Raw genomic sequence first — 20273 nt, forward strand, 5'->3', positions numbered from 1 at the left:
TATCGGGATTGAATACAAAAGGCACAATGCCGACTGAAGTACAAGAAGAGTGAATCTTCTAAGAGTTTGTGCTTTGAGCGGCTCCTGGGAGACCAGTATTAGCTTCCGATGCACCAGTGCAGGTTTATTGTATTCCTTGGACCTTCACATTGACCATGAAACACAGAAATTGCATCGGGATTAAATACAAAAGGCACAATGCCGACTGAAGTACAAGAAGAGTGAATCTTGTAAGAGTTTGTGCTTTGAGCGGCTCCTCGGAGACCAGTGTTAGATTCTGATGCACCAGTGCAGGTTTACTGTATCCCTTGTACCTTCTCATTGACCATGAAACACAGAAATTGCATCGGGATTAAATACAAAAGGCACAATGCCGACTGAAGTACAAGAAGAGTGAATCTTCTAAGAGTTTGTGCTTTGAGCGGCTCCTGGGAGACCAGTATTAGCTTTTGATGCACCAGTGCAGGTTTACTGTATCCCTTGGACCGTCACATTGACCACGAAACACAAAAATTGCATCGGGATTAAATACAAAAGGCACAATGCCGACTGAAGTACAAGAAGAGTGAAACTTCTAAGAGTTCGTGATTTGAGCGGCTCCTGGGAGACCAGTATTAGATTCCGATGCACCAGTGCCTGTTTACTGTATCCCTTGGACCTTCACATTGACCATGAAACACAGAAATTGTATCGGGATTGAATACAAAAGCACAATGCCGACTGAAGTACAAGAACAGTGAATCTTGTAAGAGTTTGTGCATTGAGCGGCACCTGGGAGAGACCAGTATTGGCTTCCGATACACCAGTGTAGGTTACTGTATCCCTTGGATTTTCACATTGACCATGAAACACAGAAATTGCATCGGGATTAAATTCAAACGGCACAACGCCGACTTAAGTACAAGAAGAGTGAATCTTCTAAGAGTTTGTGCTTTGAGCGGCTCCTGGGAGACCAGTATTTGCTTCCGATGCACCAGTGCTGGTTAACTGTATCCCTTGTACCTTCACATTGACCATGAAACACAGAAATTGTATCGGGATTGAATACAAAAGACACAATGCCGAGTGAAGTACAAGAAGAGTGAATCTTCTAAGAGTTTGTGCTTTGAGCGGCTCCTACGAGACCAGTATTAGCTTCCGAAGTACCAGTGCAGGTTTATTGTATCCCTTGGACCTTCACATTGACCATGAAACACAGAAATTGCATCGGGATTAAATACAAAATGCACAACGCCGACTGAAGTACAAGTAGAGTGAATCTTCTAAGAGTTTGTGTTTTGAGCGGCTCCTGGGAGACCAGTATTAGCTTCCTATGCACCAGTGCAGGTTTACTGTATCCCTTGGACCTTCACATTGACCATGAAACACAGAAATTGTATCGGTATTAAATACAAAAGGCACAATGCCGACTGAAGTACAAGAAGAGTGAATCTTCTAAGAGTTTGTGCTTTGAGCGGCTCCTGGGAGACCAGTATTAGCTTCCGATGCACCAGTGCAGGTTTATTGTATCCCTTGGACCTTCACATTGACCATGAAACACAGAAATTGCATCGGGATTAAATACAAAAGGCACAATGCCGACTGAAGTACAAGAAGAGTGAATCTACTAAGAGTTTGTGCTTTGAGCGGCTCCTGGGAGACCAGTAATAGCCTCCGATGCACCAGTGCAGGTTAACTGTATCCCTTGGACCTTCACATTGACCATGAAAAACAGAATTTGTATCGGGATTGAATACAAAAGGCACAATGCCGACTGAAGTACAAGAAGAGTGAATCTTCTAAGAGATTGTGCTTTGAGCGGCTCCTGGGAGACCAGTATTAGCTTCCGATGCACCAGTGCAGGTTTATTGTATTCCTTGGACCTTCACATTGACCATGAAACACAGAAATTGCATCGGGATTAAATACAAAAGGCACAATGCCGACTGAAGTACAAGAAGAGTGAATCTTGTAAGAGTTTGTGCTTTGAGCGGCTCCTCGGAGACCAGTGTTAGATTCTGATGCACCAGTCAGGTTTACTGTATCCCTTGTACCTTCTCATTGACCATGAAACACAGAAATTGCATCGGGATTAAATACAAAGGCACAATGCCGACTGAAGTACAAGAAGAGTGAATCTTCTAAGAGTTTGTGCTTTGAGCGGCTCTTGGGAGACCAGTATTAGCTTCCGATGCACCACTGCAGGTTTATTGTATCCCTTGAACCTTCACATTGACCATGAAACACAGACATTTCATCGGGATTAAATACAAATGGCACAATGCCGGTTGAAGTACAAGAACAGTGAATCCTCTAAGAGTTTGTGCTTTGAGCGGCTCCTGGGAGACCAGTATTAGCTTCCGATGCACCAGTGCAGTTTCATTGTATCCCTTGGACGTTCACATTGACCATGAAACACAGAAATTGCATCGGGATTGAATACAAAAGGCACAATGCCGACTGAGGTACAAGAAGAGTGAATCTTGTAAGAGTTTGTGCATTGAGCGGCTCCTGGGAGAGACCAGTATTAGCTTCCGATACACCAGTGTAGGTTACTGTATCCCTTGGATTTTCACATTGACCATGAAACACAGAAATTGCATCGGGATTAAATTCAAACGGCACAACGCCGACTTAAGTACAAGAAGAGTGAATCATCTAAGAGTTTGTGCTTTGAGCGGCTCCTGGGAGACCAGTATTTGCTACCGATGCACCAGTGCTGGTTAACTGTATCCCTTGTACCTTCACATTGACCATGAAACACAGAAATTGTATCGGGATTGAATACAAAAGACACAATGCCGACTGAAGTACAAGAAGAGTGAATCTTCTAAGAGTTTGTGCTTTGAGCGGCTCCTAGGAGACCAGTATTAGCTTCCGAAGTACCAGTGCAGGTTTATTGTATCCCTTGGACCTTCACATTGACCATGAAACACAGAAATTGCATCGGGATTAAATACAAAATGCACAATGCCGACTGAAGTACAAGTAGAGTGAATCTTCTAAGAGTTTGTGCTTTGAGCGGCTCCTGGGAGACCAGTATTAGCTTTTGATGCACCAGTGCAGGTTTACTGTATCCCTTGGACCGTCACATTGACCACGGAACACAAAAATTGCATCGGGATTAAATACAAAAGGCACAATGCCGACTGAAGTACAAGAAGAGTGAATCTTCTAAGAGTTTGTGCTTTGAGCGGCTCCTGGGAGACCAGTATTAGCTTTTGATGCACCAGTGCAGGTTTACTGTATCCCTTGGACCGTCACATTGACCACGGAACACAAAAATTGCATCGGGATTAAATACAAAAGGCACAATGCCGACTGAAGTACAAGAAGAGTGAAACTTCTAAGAGTTTGTGATTTGAGCGGCTCCTGGGAGACCAGTATTAGATTCCGATGCACCAGTGCCTGTTTACTGTATCCCTTGGACCTTTACATTGACCATGAAACACAGAAATTGTATCGGGATTGAATACAAAAGCACAATGCCGACTGAAGTACATGAAAAGTGAATCTTCTAAGAGTTTGTGCTTTGAGCGGCTCCTGGGAGACCAGTATTAGCTTTTGATGCACCAGTGCAGGTTTACTGTATCCCTTGGACCTTCACATTGACCATGAAACACAGAAATTGCATCGGGATTAAATACAAAAGGCACAATGCCGACTGAAGTACAAGAAGAGTGAATCTTCTAAGAGTTTGTGCTTTGAGCGGCTCCTGGGAGACCAGTATTAGCTTTTGATGCACCAGTGCAGGTTTACTGTATCCCTTGGACCGTCACATTGACCACGAAACACAAAAATTGCATCGGGATTAAATACAAAAGGCACAATGCCGACTGAAGTACAAGAAGAGTGAAACTTCTAAGAGTTTGTGCTTTGAGCGGCTCTTGGGAGACCAGTATTAGCTTCCGATGCACCAGTGCAGTTTCATTGTATCCCTTGGACGTTCGCATTGACCATGAAACACAGAAATTGCATCGGGATTGAATACAAAAGGCACAATGCCGACTGAGGTACAAGAAGAGTGAATCTTGTAAGAGTTTGTGCATTGAGCGGCTCCTGGGAGAGACCAGTATTAGCTTCCGATACACCAGTGTAGGTTACTGTATCCCTTGGATTTTCACATTGACCATGAAACACAGAAATTGCATCGGGATTAAATTCAAACGGCACAACGCCGACTTAAGTACAAGAAGAGTGAATCTTCTAAGAGTTTGTGCTTTGAGCGGCTCCTGGGAGACCAGTATTTGCTTCCGATGCACCAGTGCTGGTTAACTGTATCCCTTGTACCTTCACATTGACCATGAAACACAGAAATTGTATCGGGATTTAATACAAAAGACACAATGCCGACTGAAGTACAAGAAGAGTGAATCTTCTAAGAGTTTGTGCTTTGAGCGGCTCCTAGGAGACCAGTATTAGCTTCCGAAGTACCAGTGCAGGTTTATTGTATCCCTTGGACCTTCACATTGACCATGAAACACAGAAATTGCATCGGGATTAAATACAAAATGCACAATGCCGACTGAAGTACAAGAAGAGTGAATCTTCTAAGAGTTTGTGTTTTGAGCGGCTCCTGGGAGACCAGTATTAGCTTCCTATGCACCAGTGCAGGTTTACTGTATCCCTTGGACCTTCACTTTGACCATGAAACACAGAAATTTTATCGGTATTAAATACAAAGGGCACAATGCCGACTGAAGTACAAGAAGAGTGAATCTTGTAAGAGTTTGTGCTTTGAGCGGCTCCTGGGAGACCAGTATTAGCTTCCGATGCACCAGTGCAGGTTTATTGTATCCCTTGGACCTTCACATTGACCATGAAACACAGATATTGCATCGGGATTAAATACAAAAGGCACAATGCCGAGTGAAGTACAAGAAGAGTGAATCTACTAAGAGTTTGTGCTTTGAGCGGCTCCTGGGAGACCAGTAATAGCCTCCGATGCACCAGTGCAGGTTAACTGTATCCCTTGGACCTTCACATTGACCATGAAAAACAGAATTTGTATCGGGATTGAATACAAAAGGCACAATGCCGACTGAAGTACAAGAAGAGTGAATCTTCTAAGAGTTTGTGCTTTGAGCGGCTCCTGGGAGACCAGTATTAGCTTCCGATGCACCAGTGCAGGTTTATTGTATTCCTTGGACCTTCGCATTGACCATGAAACACAGAAATTGCATCGGGATTAAATACAAAAGGCACAATGCCGACTGAAGTACAAGAAGAGTGAATCTTGTAAGAGTTTGTGCTTTGAGCGGCTCCTCGGAGACCAGTGTTAGATTCTGATGCACCAGTGCAGGTTTACTGTATCCCTTGTACCTTCTCATTGACCATGAAACACAGAAATTGCATCGGGATTAAATACAAAAGGCACAATGCCGACTGAAGTACAAGAAGAGTGAATCTTCTAAGAGTTTGTGCTTTGAGCGGCTCCTGGGAGACCAGTATTAGCTTTTGATGCACCAGTGCAGGTTTACTGTATCCCTTGGACCGTCACATTGACCACGAAACACAAAAATTGCATCGGGATTAAATACAAAAGGCACAATGCCGACTGAAGTACAAGAAGAGTGAATCTTCTAAGAGTTTGTGCTTTGAGCGGCTCCTGGGAGACCAGTATTAGCTTCCGATGCACCAGTGCAGGTTTATTGTATCCCTTGGACCTTCACATTGACCATGAAACACAGAAATTGCATCGGGATTAAATACAAAAGGCACAATGCCGACTGAAGTACAAGAAGAGTGAATCTACTAAGAGTTTGTGCTTTGAGCGGCTCCTGGGAGACCAGTAATAGCCTCCGATGCACCAGTGCAGGTTAACTGTATCCCTTGGACCTTCACATTGACCATGAAACACAGAAATTGCATCGGGATAAAATACAAAAGGCACAATGCCGACTGAAGTACAAGAAGAGTGAATCTACTAAGAGTTTGTGCTTTGAGCGGCTCCTGGGAGACCAGTAATAGCCTCCGATGCACCAGTGCAGGTTAACTGTATCCCTTGGACCTTCACATTGACCATGAAACACAGAAATTGCATCGGGATAAAATACAAAAGGCACAATGCCACTGTAGTACAAGAAGAGTGAACTAAGAGTTTGTGCTTTGAGCGGCTCCTGCGAGACCAGTATTTGATTCCGATGCACCAGTGCAGGTTTACTGTATCCCTTGGACCTTCACATTGACCATGAAACACAGAAATTGCATCGGGATTAAATACAAAAGGCATAATGCCACTGTAGTACAAGAAGAGTGAATCTTCTAAGAGTTTGTGCTTTGAGCGGCTCCTGGGAGACCAGTATTAACTTCCAATGCACCAGTGCAGGTTTATTGTATCCCTTGGACCTTCACATTGACCATGAAACACAGAAATTGTATCGGGATTAAATACAAAAGGCACAATGCCGACTGAAGTACAAGAAGAGTGAATCTTCTAAGATTTTGTGATTTGAGCGGCTCCTGGGAGACCAGTATTAGCTTCCGATGCAACAGTTCCGGTTTATTGTATCCCTTGGACCTTCACATTGACCATGAAACACAGAAATTGCATCGGGATTAAATACAAAAGGCACAATGCCGACTTAAGTACAGGAAGAGTGAATCTTATAAGAGTTTGTGCTTTGAGCGGCTCCTGGGAGACCTGTACTAGATTCCGATGCACCAGTGCAGGTTTACTGTATCCCTTGGACCTTCACATTGACCATGAAACACAGAAATTGCATCGGGATTAAATACAAAAGGCACAATGCCGACTGAGGTACAAGAAGAGTGAATCTTCTAAGAGTTTGTGCTTTGAGCGGCTCCTGGGAGACCAGTATTTGCTTCCGATGCACCAGTGCTGGTTAACTGTATCCCTTGTACCTTCACATTGACAATGAAACACAGAAATTGTATCGGGATTGAATACAAAAGACACAATGCCGACTGAAGTACAAGAAGAGTGAATCTTCTAAGAGTTTGTGCTATGAGCGGCTCCTAGGAGACCAGTATTAGCTTCCGAAGTACCAGTGCAGGTTTATTGTATCCCTTGGACCTTCACATTGACCATGAAACACAGAAATTGCATCGGGATTAAATACAAAATGCACAATGCCGACTGAAGTACAAGAAGAGTGAATCTTCTAAGAGTTTGTGTTTTGAGCGGCTCCTGGGAGACCAGTATTAGCTTCCTATGCACCAGTGCAGGTTTACTGTATCCCTTGGACCTTCACATTGACCATGAAACACAGAAATTGTATCGGTATTAAATACAAAAGGCACAATGCCGACTGAAGTACAAGAAGAGTGAATCTTCTAAGAGTTTGTGCTTTGAGCGGCTCCTGGGAGACCAGTATTAGCTTCCGATGCACCAGTGCAGGTTTATTGTATCCCTTGGACCTTCACATTGACCATGAAACACAGAAATTGCATCGGGATTAAATACAAAAGGCACAATGCCGACTGAAGTACAAGAAGAGTGAATCTTCTAAGAGTTTGTGCTTTGAGCGGCTCCTGGGAGACCAGTAATAGCCTCCGATGCACCAGTGCAGGTTAACTGTATCCCTTGGACCTTCACATTGACCATGAAACACAGATATTGCATCGGGATAAAATACAAAAGGCACAATGCCACTGTAGTACAAGAAGAGTGAATCTTCTAAGAGTTTGTGCTTTGAGCGGCTCCTGCGAGACCAGTAATAACTTCCAATGCACCAGTGCAGGTTTATTGTATCCCTTGGACCTTCACATTGACCATGAAACACAGAAATTGCATCGGGATTAAATACAAAAGGCATAATGCCACTGTAGTACAAGAAGAGTGAATCTTCTAAGAGTTTGTGCTTTGAGCGGCTCCTGGGAGACCAGTATTATATTCCAATGCACCAGTGCAGGTTTATTGTATCCCTTGGACCTTCACATTGACCATGAAACACAGAAATTGCATCGGGATTAAATACAAAAGGCACAATGCCGACTGAAGTACAAGAAGAGTGAATCTTCTAAGATTTTGTGATTTGAGCGACTCCTGGGAGACCAGTATTAGCTTCCGATGCAACAGTTCCGGTTTATTGTATCCCTTGGACCTTCACATTGACCATGAAACACAGAAATTGCATCGGGATTAAATACAAAAGGCACAATGCCGACTTAAGTACAGGAAGAGTGAATCTTATAAGAGTTTGTGCTTTGAGCGGCTCCTGGGAGACCTGTACTAGATTCCGATGCACCAGTGCAGGTTTACTGTATCCCTTGGACCTTCACATTAACCATGAAACACAGAAATTGCATCGGGATTAAATACAAAAGGCACAATGCCGACTGAGGTACAAGAAGAGTGAATCTTGTAAGTGTTTGTGCATTGAGCGGCTCCTGGGAGAGACCAGTATTAGCTTCCGATACACCAGTGCAGGTTACTGTATCCCTTGGACTTTCACATTGACCATGAAACACAGAAATTGCATCGGGATTAAATTCAAAAGGCACAATGCCGACTGAAGTACAAGAAGAGTGAATCTTCTAAGAGTTTGTGGTTTGAGCAGCTCCTGGGAGACCAGTATTAGCTTCCGATGCACCAGTGCAGGTTAACCATATCCCTTGGACCTTCACATTGACCATGAAACACAGAAATTGTATCGGGATTGAATACAAAAGGCACAATGCCGACTGAAGTACAAGAAGAGTGACTCTTCTAAGAGTTTGTGCTTTGAGCGGCTCCTGGGAGACCAGTATTAGCTTCCGATGCACCACTGCAGGTTCATTGTATCCCTTGGACGTTCACATTGACCATGAAACACAGAAATAGCATCGGGATTAAATACAAAAGGCACAATGCCGACTTAAGTACAAGAAGAGTGAATCTTCTAAGAGTTTATGCATTGAGAGGCTCCTGGGAGACCAGTATTAGATTCCGATGCACCAGTGCAGGTTTGTTGTATCCCTTGGACCTTCACATTGACCATGAAAAACGGAAATTGTATCGGGATTGAATACAAAAGGCACAATGCCCACTGATGTACAAGAAGAGTGAATCTTCTAAGAGTTTGTGCTTTGAGCGGCTCCTGGGAGACCAGTATTAGTATCCGATGCACCAGTGCAGGTTTATTGTATTCCTTGGACCTTCACATTGACCATGAAACACAGAAATTGCATCGGGATTAAATACAAAAGGCACAATGCCGACTGAAGTACAAGAAGAGTGAATCTTCTAAGAGTTTGTGCTTTGAGCGGCTCCTGGGAGACCAGTATTAGCTTTTGATGCACCAGTGCAGGTTTACTGTATCCCTTGGACCGTCACATTGACCACGAAACACAAAAATTGCATCGGGATTAAATACAAAAGGCACAATGCCGACTGAAGTACAAGAAGAGTGAAACTTCTAAGAGTTTGTGATTTGAGCGGCTCCTGGGAGACCAGTATTAGATTCCGATGCACCAGTGCCTGTTTACTGTATCCCTTGGACCTTCACATTGACCATGAAACACAGAAATTGTATCGGGATTGAATACAAAAGCACAATGCCGACTGAAGTACAAGAAGAGTGAATCTTCTAAGAGTTTGTGCTTTGAGCGGCTCCTGGGAGACCAGTATTAGCTTCCGATGCACCAGTGCCGGTTTATTGTATCCCTTGGACGTTCACATTGACCATGAAACACAGAAATTGCATCGGGATAAAATACAAAAGGCACAATGCCGACTGAAGTACAAGAAGAGTGAATCTTCTAAGAATTTATGCTTTGAGCGTCTCCTGGGAGACCAGTATTAGCTTCCAATGCACCAGTGCAGGTTTATTGTATCCCTTGGAACTTCACATTGACCATGAAACACAGACATTTCATCGGGATTAAATACAAATGGCACAATGCCGACTGAAGTACAAGAACAGTGAATCATCTAAGAGTTTGTGCTTTGAGCGGCTCCTGGGAGACCAGTATTAGCTTCCGATGCACCAGTGCAGTTTCATTGTATCCCTTGGACGTTCACATTGACCATGAAACACAGAAATTGCATCGGGATTGAATACAAAAGGCACAATGCCGACTGAGGTACAAGAAGAGTGAATCTTGTAAGAGTTTGTGCATTGAGCGGCTCCTGGGAGAGACCAGTATTAGCTTCCGATACACCTGTGTAGGTTACTGTATCCCTTGGATTTTCACATTGACCATGAAACACAGAAATTGCATCGGGATTAAATTCAAACGGCACAACGCCGACTTAAGTACAAGAAGAGTGAATCTTCTAAGAGTTACTGGTTTCAGCGGCTCCTGGGAGACCAGTATTAGCTTCCGATGCACCAGTGCAGGTTAACCATATCCCTTGGACCTTCACATTGACCATGAAACACAGAAATTGTATCGGGATTGAATAGAAAAGGCACAATGCCGACTGAAGTACAAGAAGAGTGAGTCTTCTAAGAGTTTGTGCTTTGAGCGGCTCCTGGGAGACCAGTATTAGCTTCCGATGCACCACTGCATGTTCATTGTATCCCTTGGACGTTCACATTGACCATGATACACAGAAATTGCATCGGGATTAAATACAAAAGGCACAATGCCGACTTAAGTACAAGAAGAGTGAATCTTATAAGAGTTTGTGATTTGAGCGGCTCCTGGGAGACCAGTATTAGCTTCCGATGTACCAGTTCCGGTTTATTGTATCCCTTGGACCTTCACATTGACCATGAAACACAGAAATTGTATCGGGATTAAATACAAAAGGCACAATGCCGACTGAAGTACAAGAAGAGTGAATCTTCTAAAAGTTTGTGATTTGAGCGGCTCCTGGGAGACCAGTATTAGCTTCCGATGCACCAGTTCCGGTTTATTGTATCCCTTGGACCTTCACATTGACCATGAAACACAGAAATTGCATCGGGATTAAATACAAAAGGCACAATGCCGACTTAAGTACAAGAAGAGTGAATCTTCTAAGAGTTTGTGCTTTGAGCGGCTCCTGGGAGACCAGTATTAGATTCCGATGCACCAGTGCAGGTTTACTGTATCCCTTGGACCTTCACATTGACCATGAAACACAGAATTTGTATCGGGAATGAATGCAAAAGGCACAATGCCGACTGAAGTACAAGAAGAGTGAATCTTCTAAGAATTTGTGCTTTGAGCGGCTCCTGGGAGACCAGTATTAGATTCCGATGCACCAGTGCAGGTTTACTGTATCCCTTGGACCTTCACATTGACCATGAAACACAGAAATTGTATCTGGATTGAATACAAAAGGCACAATGCAGACTGAAGTACAAGAAGAGTGAATCTTCTAAGAGTTTGTGCTTTGAGCGGCTCCTGGGAGACCAGTATTAGCTTCCTATGCACCAGTGCAGGTTTACTTTATCCCTTGGACGTTCACATTGACCATGAAAAACAGAATTTGTATCGGGATTGAATACAAAAGGCACAATGCCGACTGAAGTACAAGAAGAGTGAATCTTCTAAGAGTTTGTGCTTTGAGCGGCTCCTGGGAGACCAGTATTAGCTTCCTATGCACCAGTGCAGGTTTACTGTATCCCTTGGACCTTCACATTGACCATGAAAAACAGAATTTGTATCAGGATTGAATACAAAAGGCACAATGCCGACTGAAGTACAAGAAGAGTGAATCTTCTAAGAGTTTGTGCTTTGAGCGGCTCCTGGGAGACCAGTATTAGCTTCCGATGCACCAGTGCAGGTTTATTGTATTCCTTGGACCTTCACATTGACCATGAAACACAGAAATTGCATCGGGATTAAATACAAAAGGCACAATGCCGACTGAAGTAAAAGAAGAGTGAATCTTGTAAGAGTTTGTGCTTTGAGCGGCTCCTCAGAGACCAGTGTTAGATTCTGATGCACCAGTGCAGGTTTACTGTATCCCTTGGACCTTCACATTGACCATGAAACACGGAAATTGCATCGGGATTAAATACAAAAGGCACAATGCCGACTGAAGTACAAGAAGAGTGAATCTTCTAAGAGTTTGTGCTTTGAGCGGCTCCTGGGAGACCAGTATTAGCTTTTGATGCACCAGTGCAGGTTTACTGTATCCCTTGGACCTTCACATTGACCACGAAACACAAAAATTGCATCGGGATTAAATACAAAAGGCACAATGCCGACTGAAGTACAAGAAGAGTGAAACTTCTAAGAGTTTGTGATTTGAGCGGCTCCTGGGAGACCAGTATTAGATTCCGATGCACCAGTGCCTGTTTACTGTATCCCTTGGACCTTCACATTGACCATGAAACACAGAAATTGTTTCGGGATTGAATACAAAAGCACAATGCCGACTGAAGTACAAGAAAAGTGAATCTTCTAAGAGTTTGTGCTTTGAGCGGCTCCTGGGAGACCAGTATTAGCTTCCGATGCACCAGTGCCGGTTTATTGTATCCCTTGGACCTTCACATTGACCATGAAACACAGAAATTGTATCGGGATTAAATACAAAAGGCACAATGCCGACTGAAGTACAAGAAGAGTGAATCTTCTAAGAGTTTGTGATTTGAGCGGCTCCTGGGAGACCAGTATTAGCTTCCGATGCACCAGTTGCGGTTTATTGTATCCCTTGGACCTTCACATTGACCATGAAACACAGAAATTGCATCGGGATTAAATACAAAAGGCACAATGCCGACTTAAGTACAAGAAGAGTGAATCTTATAAGAGTTTGTGCTTTGAGCGGCTCCTGGGAGACCAGTATTAGATTCCGATGCACCAGTGCAGGTTTACTGTATCCCTTGGACCTTCACATTGACCATGAAACACAGAATTTGTATCGGGAATGAATGCAAAAGGCACAATGCCGACTGAAGTACAAGAAGAGTGAATCTTCTAAGAATTTGTGCTTTGAGCGGCTCCTGGGAGACCAGTATTAGATTCCGATGCACCAGTGCAGGTTTACTGTATCCCTTTGACCTTCACATTGACCATGAAACACAGAAATTGTATCTGGATTGAATACAAAAGGCACAATGCAGACTGAAGTACAAGAAGAGTGAATCTTCTAAGAGTTTGTGCTTTGAGCGGCTCCTGGGAGACCAGTATTAGCTTCCTATGCACCAGTGCAGGTTTACTGTATCCCTTGGACCTTCACATTGACCATGAAAAACAGAATTTGTATCGGGATTGAATACAAAAGGCACAATGCCGACTGAAGTACAAGAAGAGTGAATCTTCTAAGAGTTTGTGCTTTGAGCGGCTCCTGGGAGACCAGTATTAGCTTCCTATGCACCAGTGCAGGTTTACTGTATCCCTTGGACCTTCACATTGACCATGAAAAACAGAATTTGTATCGGGATTGAATACAAAAGGCACAATGCCGACTGAAGTACAAGAAGAGTGAATCATCTAAGAGTTTGTGCTTTGAGCGGCTCCTGGGAGACCAGTATTAGCTTCCGATTCACCAGTGCAGGTTTATTGTATTCCTTGGACCTTCACATTGACCATGAAACACAGAAATTGCATCGGGATTAAATACAAAAGGCACAAAGCCGACTGAAGTACAAGAAGAGTGAATCTTGTAAGAGTTTGTGCTTTGAGCGGCTCCTCGGAGACCAGTGTTAGATTCTGATGCACCAGTGCAGGTTTACTGTATCCCTTGGACCTTCACATTGACCATGAAACACAGAAATTGCATCGGGATTAAATACAAAAGGCACAATGCCGACTGATGTACAAGAAGAGTGAATCTTCTAAGAGTTTGTGCTTTGAGCGGCTCCTGGGAGACCAGTATTAGCTTTTGATGCACCAGTGCAGGTTTACTGTATCCCTTGGATCGTCACATTGACCACGAAACACAAAAATTGCATCGGGATTAAATACAAAGGGCACAATGCCGACTGAAGTACAAGAAGAGTGAAACTTCTAAGAGTTTGTGATTTGAGCGGCTCCTGGGAGACCAGTATTAGATTCCGATGCACCAGTGCCTGTTTACTGTATCCCTTGGACCTTCACATTGACCATGAAACACAGAAATTGCATCGGGATTAAATACAAAAGGCACAATGCCGACTGAAGTACAAGAAGAGTGAATCTTGTAAGAGTTTGTGCATTGAGCGGCTCCTGGGAGAGACCAGTATTAGCTTCCGATACACCAGTGTAGGTTACTGTATCCCTTGGATTTTCACATTGACCATGAAACACAGAAATTGCATCGGGATTAAATTCAAACGGCACAACGCCGACTTAAGTACAAGAAGAGTGAATCTTGTAAGAGTTTGTGCTTTGAGCGGCTCCTGGGAGACCAGTATTTGCTTCCGATGCACCAGTGCTGGTTAACTGTATCCCTTGTACCTTCACATTGACCATGAAACACAGAAATTGTATCGGGATTGAATACAAAAGGCACAATGCCGGCTGAAGTACAAGAAGAGTGAATCTTCTAAGAGTTTGTGCTTTGAGCGGCTCCTAGGAGACCAGTATTAGCTTCCGAAGTACCAGTGCAGGTTTATTGTATCCCTTGGACCTTCACATTGACCATGAAACACAGAAATTGCATCGGGATTAAATACAAAATGCACAATGCCGACTGAAGTACAAGAAGAGTGAATCTTCTAAGAGTTTGTGTTTTGAGCGGCTCCTGGGAGACCAGTATTAGCTTCCTACGCACCAGTGCAGGTTTACTGTATCCCTTGGACCTTCACATTGACCATGAAACACAGAAATTGTATCGGTATTAAATACAAAAGGCACAATGCAGACTGAAGTATTAGAAGAGTGAATCTTCTAAGAGTTTGTCCTTTGAGCGGCTCCTGGGAGACCAGTATTAGCTTCCGATGCACCAGTGCAGGTTTATTGTAGCCCTTGGACCTTCATATTGACCATGAAACACAGAAATTGCATCGGGATTAAATACAAAAGGCACAATGCCGACTGAAGTACAAGAAGAGTGAATCTACTAAGAGTTTGTGCTTTGAGCGGCTCCTGGGAGCCCAGTAATAGCCTCCGATGCACCAGTGCAGGTTAACTGTATCCCTTGGACCTTCACATTGACCATGAAACACAGAAATTGCATCGGGATAAAATACAAAAGGCACAATGCCACTGTAGTACAAGAAGAGTGAATCTTCTAAGAGTTTGTGCTTTGAGCGGCTCCTGCGAGACCAGTATTTGATTCCGATGCACCAGTGCAGGTTTACTGTATCCCTTGGACCTTCACATTGACCATGAAACACAGAAATTGCATCGGGATTAAATACAAAAGGCATAATGCCACTGTAGTACAAGAAGAGTGAATCTTCTAAGAGTTTGTGCTTTGAGCGGCTCCTGGGAGACCAGTATTAACTTCCAATGCACCAGTGCAGGTTTATTGTATCCCTTGGACCTTCACATTGACCATGAAACACAGAAATTGTATCGGGATTAAATACAAAAGACACAATGCCGACTGAAGTACAAGAAGAGTGAATCTTCTAAGATTTTGTGATTTGAGCGGCTCCTGGGAGACCAGTATTAGCTTCCGATGCAACAGTTCCGGTTTATTGTATCCCTTGGACCTTCACATTGACCATGAAACACAGAAATTGCATCGGGATTAAATACAAAAGGCACAATGCCGACTTAAGTACAGGAAGAGTGAATCTTATAAGAGTTTGTACTTTGAGCGGCTCCTGGGAGACCTGTACTAGATTCCGATGCACCAGTGCAGGTTTACTGTATCCCTTGGACCTTCACATTGACCATGAAACACAGAAATTGCATCGGGATTGAATACAAAAGGCACAATGCCGACTGAGGTACAAGAAGAGTGAATCTTGTAAGAGTTTGTGCTTTGAGCGGCTCCTGGGAGAGACCAGTATTAGCTTCCGATACACCAGTGCAGGTTACTGTATCCCTTGGACCTTCACATTGACCATGAAACACAGAAATTGCATCGGGATTAAATTCAAAAGGCACAATGCCGACTGAAGTACAAGAAGAGTGAATCTTCTAAGAGTTTGTGGTTTGAGCAGCTCCTGGGAGACCAGTATTAGCTTCCGATGCACCAGTGCAGGTTGACCATATCCCTTGGACCTTCACATTGACCATGAAACACAGAAATTGTATCGGGATTGAATACAAAAGGCACAATGCCGACTGAAGTACAAGAAGAGTGAATCTTCTAAGAGTTTGTGCTTTGAGCGGCTCCTGGGAGACCAGTATTAGCTTCCGATGCACCAGTGCAGGTTCATTGTATCCCTTGGACGTTCACATTGACCATGAAACACTGAAATTGCATCGGGATTAAATACAAAAGGCACAATGCCGACTTAAGTACAAGAAGAGTGAATCTTCTAAGAGTTTGTGCTTTGAGAGGCTCCTGGGAGACCAGTATTAGATTCCGATGCACCAGTGCAGGTTTGTTGTATCCCTTGGACCTTCACATTGACCATGAAAAACTGAAATTGTATCGGGATTGAATACAAAAGGCACAATGCCCACTGATGTACAAGAAGAGTGAATCTTCTAAGAGTTTGTGCTTTGAGCGGCTCCTGGGAGACCAGTATTAGCTTCCGATGCACCAGTGCAGATTTATTGTATTCCTTGGACCTTCACATTGACCATGAAACACAGAAATTGCATCGGGATTAAATACAAAAGGCACAATGCCGACTGAAGTACAAGAAGAGTGAATCTTCTAAGAGTTTGTGCTTTGAGCGGCTCCTGGGAGACCAGTATTAGATTCAGATGCACCAGTGCAGGTTTATTGTATTCCTTGGACCTTCACATTGACCATGAAACACATAAATTGCATCGGGATAAAATACAAAAGGCACAATGCCGACTGAAGTACAAGAAGAGTGAATCTTGTAAGAGTTTGTGCTTTGAGCGGCTCCTCGGAGACCAGTGTTAGATTCCGATGCACCAGTGCAGGTTTACTGTATCCCTTGGACCTTCACATTGACCATGAAACACAGAAATTGCATCGGGATTAAATACAAAAGGCACAATGCAGACTGAAGTACAAGAAGAGTGAATCTTATAAGAGTTTGTGCTTTGAGCGGCTCCTGGGAGACCAGTATTAGATTCCGATGCACCAGTGCAAGTTTACTGTATCCCTTGGACCTTCACATTGACCATGAAACACAGAATTTGTATCGGGAATGAATACAAAAGGCACAATGCCGACTGAAGTACAAGAAGAGTGAATCTTCTAAGAATTTGTGCTTTGAGCGGCTCCTGGGAGACCAGTATTAGATTCCGATGCACCAGTGCAGGTTACTGTATCCCTTGGACCTTCACATTGACCATGAAACACAGAAATTGTATCGGGATTGAATACAAAAGGCACAATGCAGACTGAAGTACAAGGAGAGTGAATCTTCTAAGAGTTTGTGCTTTGAGCGGCTCCTGGGAGACCAGTATTAACTTCCAATGCACCAGTGCAGGTTTATTGTATCCCTTGGACCTTCACATTGACCATGAAACACAGAAATTGTATCGGGATTAAATACAAAAGGCACAATGCCGACTGAAGTACAAGAAGAGTGAATCTTCTAAGAGTTTGTGATTTGAGCGGCTCCTGGGAAACCAGTATTAGCTTCCGATGCACCAGTTCCGGTTTATTGTATCCCTTGGACCTTCACATTGACCATGAAACACAGAAATTGCATCGGGATTAAATACAAAAGGCACAATGCCGACTGAAGTACAAGAAGAGTGAATCTTCTAAGAGTTTGTGCTTTGAGCGGCTCCTGGGAGACCAGTATTAGCTTTTGATGCACAAGTGCAGGTTTACTGTATCCCTTGGACCGTCACATTGACCACGAAACACAAAAATTGCATCGGGATTAAATACAAATGGCACAATGCCGACTGAAGTACAAGAAGACTGAATCTTCTAAGAGTTTGTGCTTTGAGCGGCTCCTGGGAGACCAGTATTAGCTTCCTATGCACCAGTGCAGGTTTACTGTATCCCTTGGACCTTCACATTGACCATGAAAAACAGAATTTGTATCAGGATTGAATACAAAAGGCACAATGCCGACTGAAGTACAAGAAGAGTGAATCTTCTAAGAGTTTGTGCTTTGAGCGGCTCCTGGGAGACCAGTATTAGCTTCCGATGCACCAGTGCAGGTTTATTGTATTCCTTGGACCTTCACATTGACCATGAAACACAGAAATTGCATCGGGATTAAATACAAAAGGCACAATGCCGACTGAAGTACAAGAAGAGTGAATCTTGTAAGAGTTTGTGCTTTGAGCGGCTCCTCAGAGACCAGTGTTAGATTCTGATGCACCAGTGCAGGTTTACTGTATCCCTTGGACCTTCACATTGACCATGAAACACGGAAATTGCATCGGGATTAAATACAAAAGGCACAATGCCGACTGAAGTACAAGAAGAGTGAATCTTCTAAGAGTTTGTGCTTTGAGCGGCTCCTGGGAGACCAGTATTAGCTTTTGATGCACCAGTGCAGGTTTACTGTATCCCTTGGACCGTCACATTGACCACGAAACACAAAAATTGCATCGGGATTAAATACAAAAGGCACAATGCCGACTGAAGTACAAGAAGAGTGAAACTTCTAAGAGTTTGTGATTTGAGCGGCTCCTGGGAGACCAGTATTAGATTCCGATGCACCAGTGCCTGTTTACTGTATCCCTTGGACCTTCACATTGACCATGAAACACAGAAATTGTATCGGGATTGAATACAAAAGCACAATGCCGACTGAAGTACAAGAAAAGTGAATCTTCTAAGAGTTTGTGCTTTGAGCGGCTCCTGGGAGACCAGTATTAGCTTCCGATGCACCAGTGCCGGTTTATTGTATCCCTTGGACCTTCACATTGACCATGAAACACAGAAATTGCATCGGGATTAAATACAAAAGGCACAATGCCGACTGAAGTACAAGAAGAGTGAATCATCTAAGAATTTGTGCTTTGAGCGTCTCCTGGGAGACCAGTATTAGCTTCCGATGCACCAGTGCTGGTTTATTGTATCCCTTGGACCTTCACATTGACCATGAAACACAGACATTTCATCGGGATTAAATACAAATGGCACAATGCCGACTGAAGTACAAGAACAGTGAATCCTCTAAGAGTTTGTGCTTTGAGCGGCTCCTGGGAGACCAGTATTAGCTTCCGATGCACCAGTGCAGTTTCATTGTATCCCTTGGACGTTCACATTGACCATGAAACACAGAAATTGCATCGGGATTGAATACAAAAGGCACAATGCCGACTTAAGTACAAGAAGAGTGAATCTTGTAAGAGTTTGTGATTTGAGCGGCTCCTGGGAGACCAGTATTAGCTTCCGATGCACCAGTTCCGGTTTATTGTATCCCTTGGACCTTCACATTGACCATGAAACACAGAAATTGTATCGGGATTAAATACAAAAGGCACAATGCCGACTGAAGTACAAGAAGAGTGAATCTTCTAAGAGTTTGTGATTTGAGCGGCTCCTGGGAGACCAGTATTAGCTTCCGATGCACCAGTTGCGGTTTATTGTATCCCTTGGACCTTCACATTGACCATGAAACACAGAAATTGCATCGGGATTAAATACAAAAGGCACAATGCCGACTTAAGTACAAGAAGAGTGAATCTTATAAGAGTTTGTGCTTTGAGCGGCTCCTGGGAGACCAGTATTAGATTCCGATGCACCAGTGCAGGTTTACTGTATCCCTTGGACCTTCACATTGACCATGAAACACAGAATTTGTATCGGGAATGAATGCAAAAGGCACAATGCCGACTGAAGTACAAGAAGAGTGAATCTTCTAAGAATTTGTGCTTTGAGCGGCTCCTGAGAGACCAGTATTAGATTCCGATGCACCAGTGCAGGTTTACTGTATCCCTTGGACCTTCACATTGACCATGAAACACAGAAATTGTATCTGGATTGAATACAAAAGGCACAATGCAGACTGAAGTACAAGAAGAGTGAATCTTCTAAGAATTTGTGCTTTGAGCGGCTCCTGGGAGACCAGTATTAGCTTCCTATGCACCAGTGCAGGTTTACTGTATCCCTTGGACCTTCACATTGACCATGAAAAACAGAATTTGTATCGGGATTGAATACAAAAGGCACAATGCCGACTGAAGTACAAGAAGAGTGAATCTTCTAAGAGTTTGTGCTTTGAGCGGCTCCTGGGAGACCAGTATTAGCTTCCTATGCACCAGTGCAGGTTTACTGTATCCCTTGGACCTTCACATTGACCATGAACAACAGAATTTGTATCGGGATTGAATACAAAAGGCACAATGCCGACTGAAGTACAAGAAGAGTGAATCATCTAAGAGTTTGTGCTTTGAGCGGCTCCTGGGAGACCAGTATTAGCTTCCGATTCACCAGTGCAGGTTTATTGTATTCCTTGGACCTTCACATTGACCATGAT

The sequence above is a fragment of the Schistocerca nitens genome, chromosome 11 (genome assembly GCF_023898315.1).
Source record: "Schistocerca nitens isolate TAMUIC-IGC-003100 chromosome 11, iqSchNite1.1, whole genome shotgun sequence".
Lineage (NCBI taxonomy): Eukaryota > Metazoa > Arthropoda > Insecta > Orthoptera > Acrididae > Schistocerca > Schistocerca nitens.